The following is an 18740-nucleotide window of genomic DNA, read 5'->3' on the forward strand; positions in this document are numbered from 1 at the left end:
TTCATCTTCTTCTGACCCTCATTTCTTATTTTTTTAGGAATATATTATGTCTTTATTGATTATTTGGTTGAAGCGTTGAATGAGATCCTTTAACTTTCATTCATCCAGTTATCCTTTTGCTTTTTTTTCTACTTCCTTCCTTCCTTTCTTATTTATTTATTTCCTCTCTCTTTTATTTACTTTATGACATTAGAAAATTTTAGTTTGATAATAAAACAATAGTGATATCATCATGTTTTATGGCAGGCAAAATAATAATCCATGCTCTAAACCCCAGATCCTGCAAATATGTTACCTTATATTATACCAACAGCCTCTACAGATGTGATTAAGGGTACAGATCTTATTGTTTTTTTCATTTTATTTTTATTAGTTGGAAGCTAATTACTTTACAATATTGTAGTGGTTTTTGTCATACACTGACAAGAATCAGCCATGGATTTACAAGAATTTCCCATCCCGATCCTCCCTCCCACCTCCCTCTCCACCCGATTCCTTTCTTTTTTAATTGAAGTATAGTTGATTTACAATGTGATAGTGTATAGCAAACTAATTCAGTTATACGTGTGTGTGTGTGTGTGTGTGTGTGTGTGTGTAATCTAGTCTTTTTCAGATTCTTTTTCATTGTGGGATATTAACAGATATTGAATATAGTTTCCTGTGCTATACAGTAAGCCCTTGTTGGCTATCTATTTTATATATAATAGTGTGTATATGTTTATCCTAATTTATCCCTCCCCCTGCCTTTTCCCTTTGGTAACCATAAGTCTGCTCTCTATGTCTGTGAGTCTATTTCTGTTTTGTAAATAAGTTCATATGAATCATTTTTTTAAGATTCCATACATAAATGATATTAATCTTTCTCTGTCTGACTTACTTCACTTAGTATGATAATTTCTAAGTCCATCCATGTTTCTGCAAATGGCACTATTTCATTCCTTTTTATGGCTGAGTAATATCCCGTTTTGTGTGTATGTGTATATATTTATACGATACATCTTTATCCATTCACCTGTCAGTGGACATTTAGGTTGCTTCCATGCCTCGGCTACTGTAAGGAGAGTTGCTATGAACACTGAGGTGCATGTATCTTTTTGAATTAGTTTTCCCTAGAAAACTGCCTGGGAGTGGGATTGCTGGATCATATGGATACTGTTCTCCATAGCTGCTGCATTAATTTACATTCCCACCATCAGTGTATGAGGGTTCTTTTTTCTCCATACCCTCCCCAGCATTTATTGTTTGTAGACTTTTTGATGATGGTCAGATCTGACCAGTGTGAGGTGATACCTCATTTTAGTTTTGATTTGCATTTTACTCTTATAATTAACAACGTCGAGCATCTTTTCATGTACCTGTTGGCTATCTATCTTGGATAGATGTCTATTTAGGTCTCCTGACTACTTTTCGATTGGGTTGTTTTTTTGACATTTGGGTTATATAACCTGTTTGTATACTTTGGGAATTAAACCCTTGTCAGTCACATTGTTTGCAAATATTTTCTCCCATTCTGTGGGTTGTCTTTTCATTTTGTTTATGGTTTCCTTTGCTGTGCAAAGTATTTTAAGTTTAGTTAGGTCCATTTGTTTATTTTTCCTTTTATATCCATAACCCGAAGAGACAGATCCAAAAACATGTTGCTGCGACTTATGTTGAAGATGTTCTGCCTATGTTTTCCTCATTTCCTATTTTAATGCCTTCCTTTGTGTTTATTTTTCCCCATAGTTTACCTTAGGGTTCACTCTTGGTGTTGAATTTTCTATGGGTTTGGGCCAATGTATAATAACATGTATCCATGATTGCACTATCATACAGAGCGTTTTCACTGACCCCCAAAATCTTCTGTGCTCCACCTGTTCTCTCTGCAACCCTCAGTCCCTGACAACTACCGATCGTTTTACTGTCTTAGTTTTGCCATTCCCATAATGTCGTATAATTGCAGTCATACAGTATACAGTCTTTTCAATTGACTTCATTCACGTGATAATATGCATTTAAGGTTCTTCTGTGTCTTTTCATGGCTTGATAACTCACTGATTTTTTAAAAAACTTTTAATTTTGTGTTGGGGTGTGGCCAATTAACAATGTTGTGATAGCTTCAGGTGAACAACAAAGGGACTCAGCCATACACATACATGTATCTGTTCTCCCCTAAACTCCCCTCCCATCCAGGCTTACTTATTTTTAACTCTGAATAATATTCCATTGCCTGAATACACCACAGTTTATTTATCCATTCACCTACTGAAGGATGCTTTCCAGGTGGTGCTAGTGGTAAAGAACCTGCCTGCCAAACCAGGAGACATGAGAAGACATGGGTTTGATCCCTTGGTCGGGAGCATCTCCTGGAGAGGGGAGTGGCAACCCACTCCAGTATTCTTGCCTGGAGAATCCCATGGACAGAGGGGCATGGTGGGTTATAGTCCATGGGGTCACAAAGAGTCAGACACAACTGAAGCGACTGAGCACTGAAGGGTATCTTAATTGCTTCCCAGTTTGGGCAGTTATGAATACGGCTGCTAAATCATCTATATGCAGGTTTTTGTGGAGACAAAAAATTTCATTTCCTTTGAAAAAATACCTAGGATCAAAATTGCTGGATTATATAGTAAGACTATGTTTAGTTTTGTAAGAAATTGCCAAGCTGTCTTCCAAAGTAGCTGTGCCATTTTATATTCCCATCGGCAATGAGTATGAGTTCCTGGTATTTCACATCCTTGCCAACATTTGGTGTTCTCTGTGTTCCAGATTTTAGTCATTCTAATAGATAAGTGGTAGAATCTTGTTTTAAGTTGCATTTCCCTGATAACATATAGTGTGGATCATCTTTTCATATGCTTATCTGCCATCTGTATATCTTCTTTGGTGAATGATTGTTAAGATTTTTTAGCTCATTTTTTAAAAAGAGTTATTTCCTTATTGTTGAATTTTAAGAGTTCTTTGCATATTTTGGATAACAATACAATAACTATGTCTCTTGGAAGTATTTTTTTCTTAGTCTGTGCCTTGTCTTATTCTCTTGACATTTTCTTTTCAGAGCAGAAGTTTTTTAATGTTAATGAAATCCAATTTATCAATTCTTTACTTTATGGACCATGTCCTTGGTGTTGTATCTAAAAAGTCATTGTCAGCCAAGGTCACTGAGGTTTTCTCCTAGATTATTTTCTAGGCGTTTTATCATTTTGAATTCTACATTTGTTAATACATCCCATGATCCACTTTGAGTTAATGTTTGTGAAGTGTATAAGGGTACTGTGTCTACATGCTTTTTTTTCTTTTTAAATTTCTATGTGAATGTTCAGTAGTTCTATCACCACTTGTTGAAAAGACTATCTTTACTCCATCGTATTGTCTTTGCTCTTTTGTCAAAGATCAGCTGGCCATATTGATGCAGGTCTATTTCTGAGTTCTCCATTCTGTTTCACTGATCTCTTCTATTCTTTCATCAGTACCATGCTGCCTTAACCAGTGTAGCTTTATTGAAGTTAAAGTACTTTCTGAAGTTGGGGAGTTCTCCAACTTTGTTCTTCTCCTTTAATATTGTATTGGTTATCTGAGGTTCTGTTTTTCTCTCCATGTAAACTATAGAATCAGTTTTTTGGTATCCACAAAGTAACTTGCTGGGATTTTGATTGGGATTGCATTGAATCTTATAGATCAAGTTGGGAAGAACTAAGATTGTGACAATATGAAACCTATTCACAGATACGGAATCCCTATTTAGCTCTACTTTGATTTCTTTCATCACTGTTGTGTGGTTTTCCCTGTACATATCTTTTACATATTCTCAAAGATTTATACCTAAGTGTTTCATTTTGGGTGGTGCTAATGTAGGTGATATTGTGTTTTTAATTTCAAATTCCACTGCTCATTGCAAGTATATAGGAAAATGACTGACGTTTGTATATTAACCTTGTATCCTGAAAACTTGCTATAACTGTTTATGGTTTCAGTAGTTTTTGTTTTATTATTCTTTCAATTTTTTGCATAAATGATTATGTCATCTGTGAACAAATACAATTTTATTTCTTCTTCCCAATCTGTATACCTTTATTCTTTCTTTTATTATGATTATTGTTTTAATAAGGACATCCAATATAATGCTGAAAAAAAGTAGTGAGAGGGGATTTCTCTACCTCAACTTAATTTTGGTGGGAAAATTTCAAATTTCTAACCATTAAGTAGGATGTTAGCTGTAGGTTTTTTTTGCAGGTCTTCTTTACCAATTTGAGGAAGTGCCCCTCTATTCCTAGTTTGCAGAGAGTTTTTTAATCATAAATGGGTGTTGGGACTTTTTTTTAACTATGTGTCTCAAACCCAGAGGATTTGATGAAGAGTTTATTTTTTAATAATGTTACTTATTTTTGGCTGTACTGGGACTTCATTGCTGTGTGGGCATTTGTCTAGTTGCGGCGAGCAGGAGCTACTCTTTACTTGCAGTGTGCGTGCTTCTCACTACAACAGCTTCTCTTGTTGCAGAGCATGGGTCCTAGGGCACTCAGGCTTCAGTAGTTGCAGCTCCCAGTTTCTAGAGCACAGGCTCAGTAGTTGTGGTGCATGGGCTTAGCTGCTCTGCAGCATGTGGGATCTTCCCAGATCAGGGATCGAACCCACGTCGCTTGTATTGGCAGGCCAATTCTTCACCACTGGGAGCCACCAGGGAAACCTTACATATAACATTTTAAAATGATAACAATCTGCCTTAAATTCATTCCAATTTAACTTCAGTCACATAGAAAAACTCTACCTCTTTATAACTCATCCCTCCCTCACTTTATGTTACTGATGTCACAAACTGTATCTTTATATACTATGTACCGGTAGCTTAGATTTATACTACTTATCCATTTTTCTTTTAAATCCGGTAGAAAATAAAAATAGTTACAAGCCAAAATTATAATAATACTTTTGTAGTATTTGTCTACATATTTTCTTTTACCAATAACTGTTATTAGAATTACTACCTGACATCCTTTCACTTTAACTTGAAGAATTCCCTTCAGCATTCCCTTTATGGCCAGCGTAGTGGAAATAAATTCCTCTAGCTTTTGTTTGGGACTATCTTAATTTCTTCTTTATTTTTAAAAGGCAGTTTTGCCAGAGATAGAATTTTCAGTTGACAGGTTTTTTTTTTTTAATATTTTAAATATATATCATCCCACTGCCTTCTAGCCTCCAAGGTTTTCTGCTGAGAAACTGGTTATTAATCTTACTGAAGATCCCTTGTGATATGACAAGTTGCTTCTCTCTTGCTACTTTCAAGATTCACTTTGCCTTTGGCTTTGATAGCTTGATCATAAGAAGTGTTGGTGTGAATCTCTTTTGGTTTATCCTACTTGGGAATTCATTGAGTTTCTTTTGTAGATTCACATATTTCACCAAATTTAGCAAGTTTCCAGTCATTATTTCTTCAAGTAATCTCTCTTCTCCTTCCGGATTCCCATAATGTGTATTGCTCTGTGTGATAATATCCCACAAATCCCCAAAGCTTTGTTTGCTTCTCTTCATTCTTTTCTTTCTGCTCTTCGACTTGGATCATCTCAATTGTCTTGTCTCAAAATTCATTGATTTCTTTTTCTTATGCCTTCTCAAGTCTACTGTTGAATTTCTCTACTTTTTTTCAATTCAGTTATTGTATTTTTCAGCTCCGGATTTGTCTTCCTTTTATTATCTCTATTATTTTTGTTGATATTTCTACTTTGTAAATATACTGTTTGCCTGGTTTATTCAGTTCTTTGTCCATTTTTTCCTTGGCTCTTTGAGCATACTTAATCTAGTTGTTTTAAGATCTTCATCTAGTATGTCTGATATCAGAATTTCCTCAGGGAAAAGTTCTGCCATTCTACCTTCTTATTTTGCATGGGCCATGTTTTCCTGTTTCTCTCTATGCCTTACAAGTTTTTGCTGAAAATCAGATATCTGAAAAAACAGCCCCCTCTCCCAGTTTTTACAGACTGCCTCTGTGCCAGGGCAGTCTTTCACTGATTAGCTGAGCATGGTCTGAGCATAGTGAGTCTGCCTCACATGAGAGGTTAAGAAATTCTCAGGTCTTTTACTGATCACAACTCCTACCTGAGCTTTATTCAATTTCTCCATATACATAATTGCTTTGCAATACCTTCATTTCCCCAAAATCTCACCCCAGCTCCTTCTCCAGGCTTTAGATGGTTATTGTATGTCTTCAACTGTAGTCCTTTGTCCTAAACATCTGTATGTTTATAATCTCCTTGAAGATTTCACAAAGAGTGGCTGCCACTTTTTCCCACCTGGAGTCTGAATGAGGTGATATGGACACCATCCCTCAGGCAGTCTTTAAGACAGGTTAGAATATCACAAGTAAGGCCTGTCCTGGCACCTCCATGTCAAGGAGAGAAGTGGGAACTGAGTTGCTATCTCATCCAGACCAAGATCTTGCCAAGCCAGGGAGAGTTTGAACCAAGGGCAAGCAAAATTGTCATGCAATTTCCTACAGTTTTGGATGCTGTGTCTTCTTGATATATTCACTTGACTGCATTTAACCACTTACTATTGTTCAGTTCAGTTCAGCCGCTCAGTCAAGTCCAACTCTTTGCGACCCCATGAATCACAGCACGCCAGGCCTCCCTGTCCATCACCAACTCCTGGAGTCCACCCAAACCCATGTCCATTGAGTCGGTGATGCCATCCAACCATCTCATCCTCTGTCGTCCCCTTCTCCTCCTGCCCTCAGTCTTTCTCAGCATCAGGGTCTCTTCCAATGAGTCAGCTCTTCGCATCAGGTGGCCGAAGTATTGGAGTTTCGGCTTCAACATCAGTCCTTCCAATGAACACCCAGGACTGATCTCCTTTAGGATGGACTGGTTGAATCTTCTTGAAATCCAAGGGACTCTCCAGAGTCTTCTCAAACACCACAGTTCAAAAGCATCAATTCTTTGGCGCTCAGCTTTCTTCACAGTCCAACTCTCACATCCATACATGACCACTGGAAAAACCATAGCCTTGACTAGACGGACCTTTGTTGGCAAAGTAATGTCTCTGCTTTTTAATATGCTGTCTAGGTTGGTCATAACTTTCCTTCCAAGGAGTAAGTGTCTTTTAATTTCATGACTGAAATCACCATCTGCAGTGATTTTGGAGCCCAGACTATTGAGCCATCTGGTTTCTTGTTTTTTTTTATTTTTTCCTATATTTTCATGGGGAGTCGAAGCTTCCTTATCCACATTTTTGCTGACATCACTCCTGTAATCATCTCTTTTTTAAAAAAATATTTACTTGGTCTATTTATTTGGCCATGCCATATCTTAGTTGCAGCATGTGGCATCTTCCTTGTGGCATGTGGGATCTTTCAATTGTGGCATGCAAACTCTTAGTTGTAGCATGTGAGATTTTAGTTCCCTGACCAAGGATCAAACCTGGGCCCCCTGCATTGGGAACACCAATCAGGGAAGTCCTTCCTCCTGCTATCATTTCTTAATATTGAATCTGACTTGTAGTGTTTTGTATAAGATTTGTATTTATGATCATGGATGAGATTGTAAAAAAATTGCCCTTTCTCATATTATTGTTGACAGATGTTGGTGTCAAGGTTATAGTTCAGTTCAGTTAAGTTGCTCAGTCATGTCCGACTCTTTGTGACCCCATGGACTCCAGCACGCTAGGCTTCCCTGTCCATCACCAACTCCTGGAGCTTGCTCAAACTCATGACCATTGAGTCAGTGATGCCATCCAACCACCTCATCCTCTGTTCCCTTCTCCTCCTGCCTTCTATCTTTCCCAGCATCAGGATCTTTTTCAATGAGTAGGGTATTTTCCAATGAGTCAGTTATTCGCATCAGGTGGCCAAAGTATTAGAGTTTCAACTTCAGCATCCATCCTCCCAATGAATATTCAGGACTGATTTCCTTTAGGATTGTCTGATTTGATCTCCTTGCAGTTCAAGGGACTCTCAAGAGGCATCCCCAACACCACAGTTCATAAACATCAATTCTTTGGTGTTCAACTTTGTTTACGGTCCAAGTGTAACATCCATACATGACTAGTGGAAAAATAATAGTTTTGACTATATGGACCATTGTCAATAAAATAATGCCTCTGCTTTTTAATATGCTGTCTGGGTTTGTCATAGCTTTTCTTCCAACAAACAAGCATCTTTTAATTTCATGGCTGCAGTCACCATTTGCAGTGATTTTGGAGCCCAAGAAAATAAAGTCTGTCACTGTTTGCATTGTTTCCCCATCTATTTGCCATAAAGTGATGGGACCGGATGCCATGATCTTGGTTTTTTGAATGTTGAGTTTTAAGCCAGCTTTTTCACTCTCCTCTTTCACTTTCATCAAGAGGCTCTTTAATTCTTCACTTTCTGCCACAAGGGTGGTGTCATCTGCATATCTGAGGTTGTTGATATTTCTCCCAGCAATCTTGATTCCAGCTTGTGTTTCCTCCAGCCCAGCATTTCTCATGATGTACTCTGCATATAAGTTAAATAAGCAGGGTGACAATATACAGCCTCGACATACTCCTTTCCCAATTTGGAATCAGTCCATTGTTTCATGTCTGGTCCCAACTGTTGCTTCTTGACCTGCATACAGATTTCTCAAGAGGCAGGTGTGATGGCCTGATTTTCCCAACTCTTGAAGAATTTTCCACAGTTTGTTGTGATCCACATGGTCAAAGGCTTTGGCATAGTCAATAAAGCAGAAGTAGATGTTTTTCTGGAATTCTCTTGCTTTTTCTATGATCCAACGGATGTTGGCAATTTCTCTGGTTCCTCTGCCTTTTCTAAATCCAGCTTGAACATCTGGAAGTTCTTGGTTCACATACTGTTGAAGCCTTGCTTGGAGAATTTTGAGCATCATGTTGCTAGTGTGTGAGATGAGTGCAATTGTGTGGTAGTTTGATCATTCTTTGCCATTACCTTTCTTAGGGATTAGAATCAAAACTGACCTTTTCCAGTCCTGTGACCACTGAGTCTTCCAAATTTGCTGACATATTGCATGCAGTACTTTAACAGCATCATCTTTCAGTATTTGAAATAGCTCAGCTGGAATTTCATCACCTCCAATAACTTTGTTCGTAGGGATGCTTCCTAGAGGCCCACTTGACTCTGTATTCCAGGACGTCTGGCTCTAGGTAGTGATCATACCATTGTGGTCTTCTGGGTCATTAAGATCTTTTTTGTATAGTTATAGTAGCTACATAATATAAATTAGATATGTAAGCTGTTTTTCTGCTCTTTTAACACTTTACCCAACATGATGAGCTTTTTCCAATGGAAGAGTTTATATGGTCTGGTCCATACTAAACTTGACAAACAGTTTTGAATCTTGTTTTTCCAGTGTAATAATATGTTATATATAATCATTTTGTAAAAGAATGATTAGCTATTTTTAAAAACCTTACTAACTGCTTCATAGCTTCATATATATTAATAGCATAGTATTATTTATTTTTCTACAGCTGGGAAATGAAATTGCTTTTTTTAAGATTTTTTGGGGGGGCAAATGTGAAACACTTTTTAAAGTCTTTACTGAATTTGTTACAATATTGCTTCTGTTTTATGTTTTGCTTTTTTTGGCCAAGAGGCATGTTGTATCTTAGCCCTCCAACCAGGAATTGAACCTGCACTCCCTGCATTGAAAGGCAAAGTCTTAACCACTGGACCACTAAGGAAGTACCCTGAGGTTGCTTTTAATTGTTCAATAAATTATACTAGGATCATAGATCAGTTATACTGAGGCTTGGATAGGCTAATTACATCTTCTACTTTGCAGTGAGTCTAAGAGTCTCCTGACAAAGTACTTCAATTCAGTATACAAATATGATTCAAACATATGTAAAGACTTTTTAGGATGGGGAATGGAGACCAGAACAGAAAATCAGCAATTTCTCTTCTGTTCTAGAAATGGAGGATTTTTCCCTAGGGGAAAAATCATGTTAAGTGAAGAAAGTGTCTAGATCTGTGGAAATAAAGGTTGGCTCTAAAACATGAGGTTACACTTGGTCTTAGGTACATAAATAAGTGAAAATTATAAAACTCTGTAAGTAGATGAAGTATATACAGACAGAGATTTCTAAAAGTTGAATCAGTAGATCGAGTGATGAAATATTTAAAGATCTAAATATATATTGTCAAATGGTTTCCTAAAGAATGGTATAAGATTTTTTTTTAGTGAAAAAATATAGTGTTTATTAGGAGGAAAATAAACAGGCACACACATGGGCAGACGGACTCAGATAGAGTCACACCCTCATGGTAGTCTGAATCATTTATATGGAGATCTTTTTGTGTGAATAAGGTGCGAAAGGAAAGCATAGTGGAGGGTTCTACATGGGACAGAGAGATTGAAAGACCCTTTGGGCTCCTTCCCCGTCAGAAATCGTGTTTCCACTAGGTCCCAGTGGACAGCGTTAGCTGTCACTCAAGCATTATTTGAACCTGTATGACCTGGGGTATCCTTAATTTGAGGGTGGTCCTTGTCACTCAATTTGAGTGGACCCATAAGGCAGTGAGCAGACTGAGTTTATGCTCTGCATGTCTTGAATAGAAAGCAAAGCAGAAAGCAAGAGAAAAAGGACAAGAGCAAAAGTCAGGGGCCTCAAGCCGCAGCTGGGCAAAGGCTGCGGTTTACCTTGAATTCCTGGGTTTCTGCACCAAATATGATCTCGGGTGGCGTCGGACTACAGCAGTTTTAAGCAGAATTTCAGTTCCCAGCCAGAGACTGAAGTCATACCATGGCAACGAGAGCTCTGAAACCCAGGCACTAGACCACCAAGGACCAGTGGCTAGTGACAAGGCCCTGGCCCGTCAGCTGTGAATAAATGGATTTCCAAATGAAATGGGAAGTAGTGAAACAAGTTAAGCATGTATTAGGGGGCAAAAGAGCACATGGGAATAGGCACACACAGACAGACTCAGAGACAGAGTTGTCCAGATTTTTCTTTAGCAACTTCATCTTTGGGAGGATTACTGGGCTCTGCCCTGAACCTTTTGGAGGGAGAAGGCTGTGGTTCCAAGTCTACTAGAAGGCAGAACCATTTCCTCAGGGTTGCCCCAAAACACAGTGCTGAACCAGATGGAAGATGCCCTTCTAAGAGATGAGGACCTAGTAATCCATTCAAATAGGACTCCTTGGCCCAGGTCCCTAGAAGAAAAGCTTCTGAACATGACCCTGAAGGAAGGAGTGAGTGAAAGTGAAAGTCACTCGGTCATGTCTGACTCTGTGCCACCCCATGGACTATACAGTCCATGGAATTCTCCAGGCCAGAACACTGGAGTGGGTAGCCCTTCCCTTCTCCAGGAGATCTTCCCAACCCAGGGATCGAACCCAGGTCTCCCGCATTGCAGGTGGATTCTTCACCAGCTGAGCTACTGGGGAAGCCCTGAAGGAAGGAACATTTCCCCCAAAAGAGACACTAACAGAGGAAGTATCCTCTCCTGGTAGATAAACAATGATAAAGACAGCTAAACAAAGTCATTTAATTATAACCCTTAATAAAAGTCTTAATGTTGCATAAACAGATACCCAGCAAAGACCTACTGTATTTGTACGTACAGGGAACTCTGCTCAATATTCTGTAATAACCTAAATGGGAAAAGAATTTGAAAAAGAATAGATACATGTATAAGGGAGTCACTTTGCTATACACCTGAAACTAACACAATGTTGTCAATCAATTATACTCAAATGTAGAACAAAAATTTAAAAATAAAATCATTAAAATAAATTAATAAAAAAAAGAAAAGAGCAGAGAGAGATAAGTATGCCTGCCATCCTATGCTTTCTCCATAATATTGCAGTACAACTAGTATTCTTTAGACCCAGTTTCTTTGTATTTCTTAGACATGAGGGCTGCCTCAAACACAGGTCCACATTTCCTGCTGACCTGACAGAAAAGATTCTGCATCTCTGTCCCAAAGGGAGAATCAGTTCTACTCATGCCTAAGAACACAGTCCCAGTGTCTTCTGTAATACAAGCCCTTCCAAGAAGTCCCTGCATCTCAGCCTTCTTGTAGCTTCTGCATCTAGAGTCCTCTCGCCTTTCCTCCCAACCTTAACACTCTCTGCATCAGGCCCTACCACTGGGGAACCCTTCTGGTTCACTCACCATATGTACTGTCTCACCCCCAAAGTGCTTAAGGAGGATGCCTTCTCATCCTTCTGGGCAACCTGGAACCCACGGAAGCTGGAACTGAGACACCATATAGAGAAAGGACTCACCCAGAGCTTTGGGTGAGCATGACATCCTGGCCGTGCCAGTCCAACTCTGTAATTATGGAGAACTTTCTACAGTTCAAAACAACTGCCTTTAGGTGGTGGAACACAGTCCTTAAATATGCTGGGAACTGAAGCCTACCAAATCCGTAAGAGCCTAAAAATCATTGACCTCACCTGGAACCTTGGATCTAGTTTTACAGGTAAGTCGTTTTTGAAATCTTCCACACTTCAGACTTTGGGGAAAATTCTATCTGACCTGGACTGGGGATTTATCCTGAGTTGTTAGCTATTTTTAATGGGCAATGGGATGGCATTCACATCTCCTTAGTTATGCCAGAATGAAGGTTGGTGGTAACTGCACAGAAAGGTGGGCCAGAAGTGACAGGAACTAACTCCTGAGAAAAAAAAACCAAGATGCCAAATGCGCATGCACACACACACACACACACACACACACACACACACCCACAGACCACAAGCGTATGTTGCATTCTTTGGCCTTCTCCCTTAGCACTTTGCATTTAGTTTAAAAGGGTGTGGTTCTTCCCACTCCCTTTTAGATTATAAACTCTGGCAAAGCACTAAGGGCTTGGTTTCTCTTTCCAGATTTAGAAGACAGTTCACCAGTGACTGCCAGACACATTTCTACCCACAGAACCCTAACTCCCCTTATGCCTGACCTGTCCCTTGCCCTTCCTCCCTCCCTGTGACATGCTGCTGCTAAGACCCCAACTCTCTCTCCCTAGGTCCATGCAGGGGAAAACAGCCAGCCCTGACCTCAAGCTCCCAGTTGTCCCAATCCCAAGTCCCTAACAGTCTGTAGGTTTTTGGTAGATGTTGCTACAGAGACGGAGAAGGCAATGGCACCCCACTCCAGTACTCTTGCCTGGAAAATCCCAGGCAAGATCGTGGTCGGAGGAGCCTGGTAGGCTGCAGTCCACAGGGTCATGAAGAGTCAGGCAGGGCTGAGTGACTTCACTTTCACTTTCCATTTTCATGCATTGGAGAAGGAAATGGCAACCCACTCCAGTGTTCTTGCCTGGAGAAACCCAGGGACGGGGGAGCCTAGTGGGCTGCCCTCTACGGGGTCGCACAGAGTCGGACACGACTGAAGTGACTTAGCAGCCTCAGCAGCTACCGAGACAGGAGTCACGGAACCAAGACTCAGACACGAGGGAACAGCGGGCGGGGGTCTGCCCGGGGACAGCAGGAAGTGAGCTGCTGGCCAGCGAGATAAGTTTCACCTGCTGCTCCCCATCACTCGAATTACTGCCAAAATCACACCCCCTCACCCCACTCCCATCCCCACCACGGTAGTGGTAAAATTGTCTCTCTAAAGAAAGGTGCCAAAAAGGGTTGGGGGTTGCTGGATTAGACTTAGGATAAGAAGCTGAGGTCCAAATATGTGGCAGTAGTGAAAGTCGCTCAGTCATCTCCGTCTCTTTGCCACCCCATGGACAACACAGTCCATGGGGTTTTCTAGACCAGAATACTGGAGTGGGTAGCCTATCCCTTCTCCAGGGGATCTTCCCAACCCAGGAATCGAACCCAGGTCTCCACAAGGGAAGCCCAAGAATACTGGAGTAGGTAGCCTATCCCTGCTCCAGCGGATTTTCCCAACCCAGGCATGGAACCGGGGTCTCCTGCATTGCAGGCGGATTCTTTACCAACTGAGCCACCAGGGAAGCCCGTTTGGCAACTGCGGGGGCAGGGCGGTGGAGGGGACAAGCTTACCCAGGTGCGCTGCTCAGAAGTTTGCAGGATCCTTGTTGTTTGAAAGGCGAGCTGGTAAAAGCTGGGCGAGCTAGCACATCCAGCCAATGGTGACGCCGCCGCCGCCGCCCCCTCGAAAATTTGCTGCGAGCAAAGCGCCCGGGCTTTAAACACGTGAGTGTCTGAGTGGTGGCGGGAGATTTCTCCTTCTGTGCCTGCTTATCTGTACTTTCGAAGATACTATGCACGATAGGGCTAAAAGAACGAAGCTTACTTAAAACAAAGAAAACGAAACTGGCGAGGTCCGCTTTCTGGTCCCGGTCGCGGTTCTTCCGGGCTCGGGGTCCCCATCCGCCAGCGGCCGTTCCCGCCTGTTAGCGCGGCAGCCAATCAGCTTGTCAGGAGTGTCCCCCACGCGCCGGGAGCCACCCTGAGCGTTTGCTCGACTGTCCCTTATTTGGATCATCACAGCCGAAGGGGTATCAGGTTTTCTACTCGGGACTCTCTCCAGCTCTACGCGCCTCGTTCCAGCCGCACCGCTGTCCCCTGGACTTAAAGCCCAGTCGCCGCTGGGGACCCGGTAAGAGCCGTGTGTGCACCTAAACGAGGATGGCGCGAAGATCCGGAGGCAGATTCGGACACATTCCCCGAGGAACACCTCAGGGCCATTTGGGATGATCGGTCCGGAGCCGGCTCCATTTGGTTTCTCTCAAAGGGGTTCGATTTTCTTGATACTTTTCTTAGGCCCGCTTTTTTATGGTAATTATGGTAATAGATGTTTCTTCAGCTCTGCCGGTCTAAGACTTGTGATCGGAACCCTCAGACTTTGAAACTCTCAGAAGCCGCGTTTTAAAACCGGGAGAGAGAGAGATGAAGGAGGAGAGGGAGGGAAGAAGGGAGGGAGGTCGGAATGCCTAAGGAACCCCCGAGTTAGTGGCGTCTCCTACCATCAGCCGCAGACTGAACCTTCGGAGGATTCCAACCCCAACCTTCAAGTCAGTTGAAAATGAATGGAACAACATATCCCCTGTCCGGATTCCAGGCTCTCAGGATCTGTGAGTTTGGTTATTTTATGCAGCTGAGTTTTGGGATAATTTGTTATGCACCTTAGTAACGAACAATAGTATGTGTGTTCTTCTCAGGCTTCTTTTCCTAGTTTTCTAAGTTTTTCCAACGTTTGCTATTTTCAGACTTTTTTTTTTTTTTCTTTTTTCATTTGTGCTGTAGATCAGTTTGGAGACAATGACATCTCTATGAGATTACAGCTTCTGTAATCTGTAATCTATAATCCCCAACTTTCTCTATCTACACTCTTTAAGGCACTTCCCAGTCCAAGCAGGGGAAGATGTCCAGCCCTGAACTGATACATGATATATCCTATACTTAATTACATTTTCTTCAATGTCTCACAATAAAGTTATGTACAATTTTCCCAAAGGATCTCGCACCTGTTGTCAGAGAGTCTTATGTCCCTAATTTTTGAGGCAGTTTTAGATAGTATCTTCAAAAAATAATTCTGGGGGACATCCCTGGTGGCACTGTGGCTAAGAATCTGCCTGCCAGTGCAGGGGACAATCCTTGGTCCGGGAAGATCCCACATGCCACAGAGCAACTACGCCTTTGGGCCACAACTGCGGAGGCTGCGCTGTAGTCAGGGAGTTGCAACTACTGAGCCGGCTTGCCTGGAGCCTGGTGCTCTGCAACTAGAGGAGCCACCGCAATGAGAAGACTGTGCATCCAACAAAGAGTAACCTCCTACGTACCTCAACTACAGAAAAACCTGTGTGCAACAACAAAGACCCAGCACTGTCAAAAATAAATTGAAAATTTTTTCCATTTGATAATGTCAGTACAATTACTTTGCACACATAGATTTCTGCAACCAGAAAATGGACACACTCCTTATTATTCGAATGATTTTTCTGCACTTTTTTAAAAACATAGACTTCCCTGATGGCTAAGTGGTAAAGAATCCACCTTGCAATGCAATGGACACAGGTTCAATCCCTGGTCTGGGAAGATCCCACGTGCCTCGAAGCAGCTAAGCCCACACACCACAACTACTGAGCCTGTATTCCAGAGCCCCCGAGCTGCAACTACTGAAGCCCATGGATTGTGGAGCCCCTGTTCCACAACAAGAGAAGCCACCGCAACGAGAAGCCCTCAGCACTGCAATGAGAGAGTAACCCCTGCTCACCGCAACTAGAGAAAAGTCCATGCAGCCATAAAGACCCAGTACAGCCAAAAATAACTAAATAAAACATAGTCGATCAGGGAATTCCCTGGAGATCCAGTGGTAAGGACTCAGTAGTTTCATTTATTGTAAAGGCCCAGGTTCAATCCCTAGTTCGGAAACTAAGACCCTAGTTCGGAAACTAAGTTGCAAGCCAAGCAACTTGGCTAAAACACCAAAAGAACCCAGAAAACAATAGTCAGTCATATCACCTTCTTTTCAGTACCCATTTTCTATTTTTCCTGCTCATTTGGATTAGCTAGACCCTCTTGGGAGGCAGTGAATAAGGGTTGAGAGTAGGCACTCTTCCTGTGTTCACTGTCTTAAGGGGATATCTCAGTAGTTTCTCAGCATGAAAACTATATGCTGTGTGTTTTCTCATAAACTCCTTTTATCACTTCCCAAAAGGTTGGTCATAGTTCTAATTTGCTAAGAGGCTTTATCACGAATGACTATCCAAATTTATTAGAAGCCTTCTCATCTATTCAGCTGATCATATGATTTTTCTCATTTGATCTTCTAATCTGTCAAGTTACAAACTGATTGATTTTCTAGTGCTAAAATGAACATTAAATTCCTCATTTAGATACATTGTTGTGTGTCATTATATATCAGTAAAACTAGAAGAAAAAAATAAACGAATTGCTGATTCAAATCAACTTGGCCATGAGGTGTTATCATTTTTAGATATTGTTGGATTTGGTTTGCTAAAATTTTATTTAGAATTTTTTTCATCTAGACATTGAGTGATGATCTGCAATTTTCCTCTCATATTTTACTTGTCCAATTGATTATCAAGATTATGCTAGCCAGTGTTCATAACAGCAATATGTACAATACCCAAGAGGTAGAAGCAACCTAAGTATCCATCAACGGACGGATAAAGAAAATGTGGCATATATAAGTATATATATGAATACTACTCACCCATTTTTCAAAAAGGATGAAATAATACCATTTGCAGCAACATGGATGGACCTAGAGATTATCATATTAAGTGAAGTAAGTCAGACAGAGAAATACAAATACATGATATCACTTATATCTGGAATTTAAAAAGTTAATAAATGTAAACTTGTCTACAAGACAGAAACAGGCTCATAGACATAGAAAGCAATGTTACAGTTTCCAAAGAGGAAAAGGGTAGGAGAGGGATAAATTAGGAGTTGGAGATTAATTACACACTTCTATATATAAAGGGGCTTCCCTGATAGCTCAGTTGGTAAAGAATCCGCCTGCAATGCAGGAGACCCCTGTTCGATTCTTGGGTTGGCAAGATCTGCTGGAGAAGGGATAGGCTACCCACTCCAGGATTCTGGCCTAGAGAATTCCATGGACTGTATAGTCCATGGGGCCGCAGAGAGTGGGACACGAGTGAGTGACTTTCACTTTCACTTTCTATATCTAAAATAGATACACAACCTGGACCTACTGTATAAGCACAAGAAACTATATTCAATATATATAATAGAAAAGAATATGAAAAAGGATATGTATATATATACATCTTCAGTATTCTTGCCTGGAGAATCCCAATGGACAGAGGAGCCTGGACAGCTACAGTCCATGGGGTCACAAAGAGTCCAAAAAGGAAATGTGTAAGAGAAGGATAACTTAGGAGTTAGGGATTAGTTTCACATTCCTATATATAAAATAGATAAACAACACGACCGAGCGACGAAGCACAGGACAGCATGAATATACATATATAACTGAATCAATTTGCTCTGCAGAAGAAACTAGTACAACATTGTAAACCAACTATACTTCAATTAAAACAAGAAAAATGTAAATCCAGGAAATTGCTAGAAGAAATATGCAAAATAAAGGGATTTAAAAACAAGAGTATGCTAGCATCATAAAGTTATTTAGGCAGTGTTTCCTCTTCTGTTCTTGTGGGTAGTTTGTGTAATACTGAAACTCTCTCTTCTTTAAACTTGTATTTTAGAAAAAAGTTGCTGTGATAGAGTTACTAAACTTTTCTAGATTTTTCCAATGTATGCACCTGTGTGTGCTAAGTTGCTTCAGTTGTGTCTAACTCTTTGTGACCCCATGAACTGGGGAACTAGAGAACCATTCCAGATTAAAGGAGATTAAGAAACAAAAATATTATATGTGTTCCTAGATTGAATCCCAGACTAGATTTTTTTCTTTTGCCATAAAATTCAAATAAAGTCTGTAGATTAGGTCATAGTAGTGTATCAGTTTTAATTTACTGGTTTTGATTATTGCACTGTGAATGTCCTTATTCTTAAGAAATACCCACCAAAGTACTAGTGAAATATGAAAGTGGTAGTCACTCAGTGTCTGACTTTGTGACCCCATGGACTGTAGCCCGCCAGGCTCCTCTGACCACGGAATTCTCCAGGCAAGAATACTGGAGTGGGCTGCCATTCCCTTCTCCAAGGGATCTTCCAGACCCAGTGATCGAACTCAGGTCTCCTGCTTTTGAGGTGGATTCTTTACCGTTTGAGCCGCGAGGGAAGGAGTATTATGCCTGCAACTCACTCTCAAATATTTCAGGGGGAGAAAAATGGCAGTAGAAGGAGGATAAGGAGAAAATAGCCATCAGGATAACCTGTGGTCAAAGGACTCTGGGC

At 40.8% G+C, this 18740-nt stretch overlaps 1 protein-coding gene across 3 annotated transcripts in view; it reads right to left on the reverse strand.

Moving 5' to 3' along the window:
- The window catches only part of LOC136149621 (ribonuclease SLFN12-like), a 32188-nt gene extending 17974 nt beyond the window's left edge, over positions 1 to 14214 (reverse strand). For 2 of the 3 annotated variants that reach the window (XM_065910041.1, XM_065910039.1), the window contains exon 1: positions 13929 to 14214. The gene's annotated coding sequence lies outside the window, so the exon portion shown is untranslated. Of the gene's footprint in view, positions 1 to 10607; positions 10658 to 13928 lie in introns of those variants that run through there. The other variant, XM_065910040.1, reaches the window with a different exon arrangement.
- Between the last annotated feature and the right edge of the window lie 4526 nt (positions 14215 to 18740).

The sequence above is a fragment of the Muntiacus reevesi genome, chromosome 18, assembly GCF_963930625.1.
Source record: "Muntiacus reevesi chromosome 18, mMunRee1.1, whole genome shotgun sequence".
NCBI classification, from domain to species: Eukaryota; Metazoa; Chordata; class Mammalia; order Artiodactyla; family Cervidae; genus Muntiacus; species Muntiacus reevesi.